This window comes from Haemaphysalis longicornis, unplaced genomic scaffold (genome assembly GCF_048455015.1).
Source record: "Haemaphysalis longicornis isolate Haplotype H1 unplaced genomic scaffold, Haemaphysalis longicornis Haplotype H1 scaffold_12, whole genome shotgun sequence".
Classification (NCBI taxonomy): domain Eukaryota; kingdom Metazoa; phylum Arthropoda; class Arachnida; order Ixodida; family Ixodidae; genus Haemaphysalis; species Haemaphysalis longicornis.
The window spans coordinates 66,106,793-66,113,514 of NW_027526225.1; the positions used below are offsets into that span (position 1 = coordinate 66,106,793).

At 46.8% G+C, this 6,722-nt stretch overlaps 1 non-coding gene across 1 annotated transcript; it reads left to right on the forward strand.

The window, feature by feature from the left end:
* Window positions 1–2,149: 2,149 nt before the first annotated feature.
* Trnah-gug (transfer RNA histidin (anticodon GUG)) lies at window positions 2,150–2,221 on the forward strand. Its single transcript has one exon. It is a non-coding gene; the product is annotated as a tRNA-His (tRNA).
* The last annotated feature ends 4,501 nt before the right edge of the window (window positions 2,222–6,722 follow it).

Here is a 6,722-nt window from a genome sequence, read left to right on the forward strand (position 1 = left end):
GTGCACAAATATGACCGACGCCCGTCGCTCATACCTTCGTGCCTGCGAAGCCAGCGTGGACGACCTCGTAGACATGATACATATCTCGCATGTTGTTATATGCTACCAAATGCAAAAACGAGTCACCAACATAGGCGCACTGTAGGGAAAAGGGGATAAAATGAAGGTGCGGTAAGGTGTGTGCGTCCCTGCGACTGAATCACTTTCAGGTTAGACGTTAATTCCTCCTAACGTTTTATTTTTATGAACGATTTTTTACACTAGCATCCATGTAGCAGATAGGTTTTCCTTACCTGTTAGCTATCACCAATGAAAAACAACACCCTCCCTCTTTCTCTCTCTCTCTCTGTTTCTCTCCCACTGGGAAGCGGTGGGTGCCGCATGCATACCTGCTGAATAAGCGTCGTCTCCACAAAGCACAGCCCGCATATCCTTGGCGACATCCCTCCATGACGCCCATTACTTATGAATTGGTTACGCCAGTGTAGCCAGGAAAAAAAAAAAGAATACGTTGCAATTACACTAAAACTACACCGACTGCTGCCGCAATATGACGCGTGCGCCCGCTAGGAAACCCGGAAAAGCGGCTGCTAAAACTGAAATAAAACAAGGAAAGAAAGAAGAAAAACCAATAACGAGTGTGTATTAATCGCTGCTCAAATCACCTACGCGGCATGAATTCCTGGGGCAGCTCGGCGGGCGACTGCGACGAACGTGGTTTACATAACGCCTCCTAGGTAAGAAGGCCAGGCTACTCATCAATCCTCCTCTTCCCCCAACCTCACCACCGTTTCTTTTTTTACGTAACGTGACTGTCAGGTTTTATAGCCCTGCAGTTCCGTCTTCCTTCTTAATATGGATGGTTGAGAAGTTCCCAAGCCTGACATTTAACCGACTGTATTGACGCATTACGCAAGCCTTATTCACATGTTTGAGGCGTTGGTTATGCTCATCTTTGAGGCAAGAAAGACATAAGGAAGGTGAGGTTTAGAAGAGGAGATACCAAGGCGCTGTACTGGGCTAGTTGTTACATACTTGCATAGAATAAGAACGAGCGGTAAAAAACAGTGCCTTGTTTTTTCAGTTGTTAGTGCTAGCTTATTGTCGCGTCGTTTTCTTCTATGCCGTGTGTTTCTCGTCTCGCCGGGTCCCCGCCGTCGGCCCGGCGAGACGCACACTGCGGCAGCGATTATTCACAGCCGGTGTCAGGGCACAAATCGTCCCGGAGCACGCTACCGCCACGACGACGACCACAACGCCAAGCATCGACAGTGCAGGCAAAACGTGTAGCTCCTTCGACGCCGTGTGCCTCGACTACGCCTGGTCGCCGTAGAAGTGGACACGAAACAGTGCGCCGCCTCGGGAGACTTTGATGGAGCGGCCCGGCTGTTGCGTATTGTGTAGCCGCGCGACACACGAGCAAGTAGAAGGCGGCTCTTTAAGAGGCGGATCAGCCAGACTGCCGGTGCACGGCACGGATGTCCCCGGTTCCAAAAGAAAAAAAAAAAAAGACACCTCTCCTTTTAACAACTTCGCGCATATGCTGCGATGATGACGGCAACTAAACATAAGCTGTATGTTCATCACATAGTGACATCACCGACACAATGGCTTGTACGCGGCGTTGTAAAATGAAGTGTGCAGGCAGTGCGGTGCGGCAAGAACCAGATGGAATAGGAATGATGGCGACAAAGTGACCATAATTTACACAGCAAAAGAAGCGACGTGCAGCCAATGCCGTTCGGAAAATGAGCAGACGTGAGTACTACTGGAACGGAGTCAAAAACATGATTGCCATAGTGCAGCCATAGTGCAGTGCAGACTTCTAAAGCAGGAGCAAGGCATGAGCATCCAGCCCCCAGCGGCAAGTTCCGGAGGAAGACAAGCAAGATGGTATCGCACTCTTTGAGATGGATATTCTATTAGATATGTTGTTTCTGAACCAATCTTTCAACAACTCATCGCACAGCCTGCATACCCGATTGATTCGGCATCGGTATTTAACAATCAACTTCCTGCAGTGCGTCCACTCCAACGGAGCTCGGCCGCCCTATATTCTGGAGGAAAACCGATCTTACGAACGGCGTATCCGACATTGCCCAAACGGTGCCCCGCGCAGTTTGGCGCTTTCCTCCGTCCCCACCGGGCAGCCGTGATCGTATAGTGGTTAGTACCTTGCGTTGTGGCCGCAATAACCCAGGTTCGAATCCTGGTCACGGCACTTTTTTTTTCTTTTTTATCGAGCTACCGCTATTTTTCTTGGAAAGACCGTGCAAAAGACTCGCATTAACACAAGCTCGACGTTTCGTTATTAGGGTCGTATTGTTGTTGCGTCGGTTCACCTCGTCCTTAAGTGCTTGTATTTTTTTTTCTGATGTTCTTTCTCGTTCTCGTTGTTGTTGTTTTTTTTTAGTGGTGTTTCTGTTGCTTTTGTTAGTTCCTGTTTTTGTGTTTTGTTTTGCTTCATTTTACATCTCCTTGTGACATCTTTTGTTTATGTTCTGATCTTATCTCCCTTTCGTCGACGCTGTTTTTGTTTTAGTAAAAACCAATCCAATGCGTTTATTGAATGATTGAATGAAAAGTATGTTGGCATTGGTGTTCGCGCTACGTTGTTACCAAGTCATGGCGACAGGCCGAAAAACGGCGACAAAGGCATACTCAGAGTGCAGGACGGTGGCACAAATTTCGCGCATGCATACCTCACCGATTAAATATGTTTATCCACCAATTCTCTATTATTATTCGTTATACGAGGTTATTTGTTGAAGGAGACATAAATAACAAAAAAAAGTTAATAGTACAAACTAACTCGAAGATTAATAAAACGTTTCTCTTACTTTTCTCGGTATCGACCGTGTGCGCGACGACGTTTTAAGATGAAATAGAAAATGTCAGTCGGGTAATACACCGTTTTCACAAGATTAAGACGATAGCAAATAAATATAAAAAAAAACGCTCCGAAGCAACCAATAAAAAAAAACTAAAACGCAACAACCATGTAAATACCCGCATCTGCACAGAAATTCATAATCCGCCCCGTTAGCACATTTATTTGTTTAATAGAGAAAATTAAGATTATCGGTCAAAAAATATAAAAAATACAAGAGAATTTTATTAATTTAAACCTGCCTAAAATTCGAACTTCTGATTTATTCGAAGTGATTATGCGGTCCTGGCCAAGTTATGTGTACTTAAATTGCTTTTGTTTACTCGAACTCATTTTATTAGAGCAAAGTTGCGGGCCCCTTCGTGTTCAAATTAACAGGATTGTACTGAACAAAACAAAAAAATTCTAGAACTAAACTGGCGAAAACAAAAAAGGCAATCTTATTGTCAGTAGCAGGAATTTTAAAAAATACAAAACGGAAAAATATTAAAACTAAACTAACGAAATCAAAAAGGCAATCTTAATAGCCCACTGACCCAATTAGGACAAAAATAAAAAACAGGCACAGAAAAAACAAATTGAAAGAGTAAAAAAACAATCGTAAAAGACACCAATCATGTAGCTTCCTGCATCAGCACGACAATGCCTAATTGGTGGAATAAACACATCGAATCTTTGAGAAGTATCAATGTAAATTATTGGTAAAAAGAACAAAAACAAAAGTGGAACCAAACGAAACGCACAGCACCTCAATACAGCCCATATAGCTAGATAGCCAGACTAGAGCCGACCTCTTCTCCTTTTCATTAAACCTTTACTCTCTTTCTAGAGCTAAAACGACGAAGAATCACAATGAATACAAGGTGATTAGAGTCACTGGGTTCTCAGAATTGAGAGAGCACAATAGTATCTACACAAACGCCTCCACAGACAACAATAATATTCCATTCAGACGTGCGCAGTATGCAATCGGCTGGAGCAGCCTATATCTCAAGGGCATGCTCCTTTGTATCAAACACGCCTTAAAAGTCTGTAAGCTGAGTGGGTTGGTGCGGTGACATCTCTGCAGGAACGCGAAAAGTACAGGAACGGATTCGGACACCGTAACGGCGCTTTCAGAACTCATTTCGCAGACCTCCACTTCTTTGTCAGCAGATCCGGCGGCCATCTTCATGTGTGGATTGTGGAGGGATGGCTTGACGTATTCGTCATCATCGTCTTCGGCGCGGCGGACCCGTGGCGCGCCGGTCGCTACACGACGACGACGACGACGAAGGCGGGAGCTCCTCATGGGGCTTGAGCCTACGCGCAAGCCTGAACAACGCCGGGTGGTCACCACGGGTCACGCGCGCACGTGTTCTCGGGGTTTTCTGTCTACCCCCTGAAGGATTACTATCGGCCTATATAGCTCTGCTGTTAAAAATGGGCGAGGCTTTTCTGAGGAATGGCCATCAGATGGCGAAACTTATTGGGTTGTTGTAAAATGAGTTCGCATCTTGGTAAGAGGCTTTAAAACGTTGTGAAGCTTCTTATTTCGCCGGTGGTTGTGGACCTTGGCCCGGATGTACAGTCTATGTTAAAGAGAAATACATTAAACGCGTCGTGTTTCCCGAGCCTAATCAGCGGACAAATATCACACCTACGACTCGTTTTAAACATATATAAGCATTTGAAGGCGAATCAAATCCTCGACAATACTCCTCCTTTAAAAGCACGTGTAGTGTATCAAAAATGGGTGCTAAGACCGAGGTAAGATCTGATTAAGATACCTAAACCCGGGGCGCGAGCGTGAAACCGAGCTTTATTGTGTCACAACAGTTACTTGGAAATTGCAAAAAAGGAACCGTTCTAGGCAAGACAGTACATGCGTGGATCATGGAGAAGTGTTGCAACAGTATGCCTTTGACTTAAAAATTAGGTATCGCAATACAATTAGATGGCTCGTAGATTCGTTTACTTACTGCTCAAAAATCGTCGCATGGGTTCGTTCTTCCATTGTGGTTTGGGTCTTTGAAAGTTTTACGATCAAGTGGACGCACTTTCACTCAAAGTTTGACGCACTTTTAGCGAACATTTTGACGCAGTTTTGATAAGTTTTAACGCAGTTATGATGTGAGAAAGCTTTCTCGCTTCTGTCAACTTTCCTTGGGACGTGAGGGTGAAGATTTTATCACCCAATCGGGCAGCGAAGAACACACTTTGTATGTGTTGCCATTGTTTCCCCCTTCGTAAAAATCCCTACATCTGCACGTCTCTTATCTGCAATTCTTTCCAGATGCCTACGCAGACAACAACGCCCTCACTCGTTGTCAGGGGATCCACCCTCCAAACATGCGAACTGCGAAAATGCGCCATCCAATCGCTAGACCGCTCTGCATGCACGGAGGAGCACGCGCTCCCGTGTTTACTGCCGTAAATCTCTCGACTGCAGATGGGCTCACCGTATGACGTGGGCCACGGTGTGACGTCGTTCCTTTCGAGGCAGCCTCGTCGCCACTGGCCTAGGTCGCGTTACTCTATGCATCATTGTCGAGCTGCTTGTCACAACTTCCAGCACTCAACGAGCAAGACACTGGGACAGGTGCACTCCACTGAATCGCGAGGGCGGCGACCATCCGACGGAAGCCGCTCCGCAAAACACACGCAGCACCACAGCTTGGCTGATCATAAAAAAAGTACAGCGTCGTTCTAGCGGGATCCAGCGGCCGACAGGTTGTTCCGTAGATCGTAATCCAAAGGACAGTATATGCCAGCGTCGTCGTTGCAACACTGGAGAGGTCTCCAGTGGTTTCGTGACCCCACGCCAACCACGGGCCGCTACGAGCCATTCGCCGGGCGTAGCTGAGGGTTGTAATCCTGTGAGCGAATTTCCCGCCGTACTCCGCCCCTACAAGAAAGCGCATTCACGTACATTTCGCGCGGCAGAGGGGCTTGCACGGTGGGCAGCGGAGAAGCGCAGCGCGGAAAGTACGTACCTCGAAGTACGAGTAGGGCGGAAGACGCCGCGCACTGAAGACAGAGGAGCGACCACGCTTATCGACGGAAGCGCCGCACGCGCTCGCGAACAAATGTGGCGCCGGCTATGCGAGCGCTCTTTGGTTTTAAAGACGATAGTTTTTTTTCGCCTACTTGAACCAGTAAATTTTGGTCTGTCTGTCCGTCTCCGTGATAGATCTCTCTTCTTTCTTCTTTTCCTGTCTTGTAAAAACTCTGTGTGACTTCGGTCCAGTTTGTTTATTTTAACTGGCGTCACCCGTGATACGTATGTGGTATGGGTTGGGCTTTTATTTTGTTTTATAGCCCTTTATTTTGTCTGTCTGTCTGTCTGTCTGTCTGTCTGTCTGTCTGTCTGTCTGTCTGTCTGTCTGTCTGTCTGTCTGTCTGTCTGTCTGTCTGTCTGTCTGTCTGTCTGTCTGTCTGTCTGTCTGTCTGTCTGTCTGTCTGTCTGTCTGTCTGTCTGTCTGTCTGTCTGTCTGTCTGTCTGTCTGTCTGTCTGTCTGTCTGTCTGTCTGTCTGTCTGTCTGTCTGTCTGTCTGTCTGTCTGTCTGTCTGTCTGTCTGTCTGTCTGTCTGTCTGTCTGTCTGTCTGTCTGTCTGTCTGTCTGTCTGTCTGTCTGTCTGTCTGTCTGTCTGTCTGTCTGTCTGTCTGTCTGTCTGTCTGTCTGTCTGTCTGTCTGTCTGTCTGTCTGTCTGTCTGTCTGTCTGTCTGTCTGTCTGTCTGTCTGTCTGTCTGTCTGTCTGTCTGTCTGTCTGTCTGTCTGTCTGTCTGTCTGTCTGTCTGTCTGTCTGTCTGTCTGTCTGTCTGTCTGTCTGTCTGTCTGGATTCAGCCACC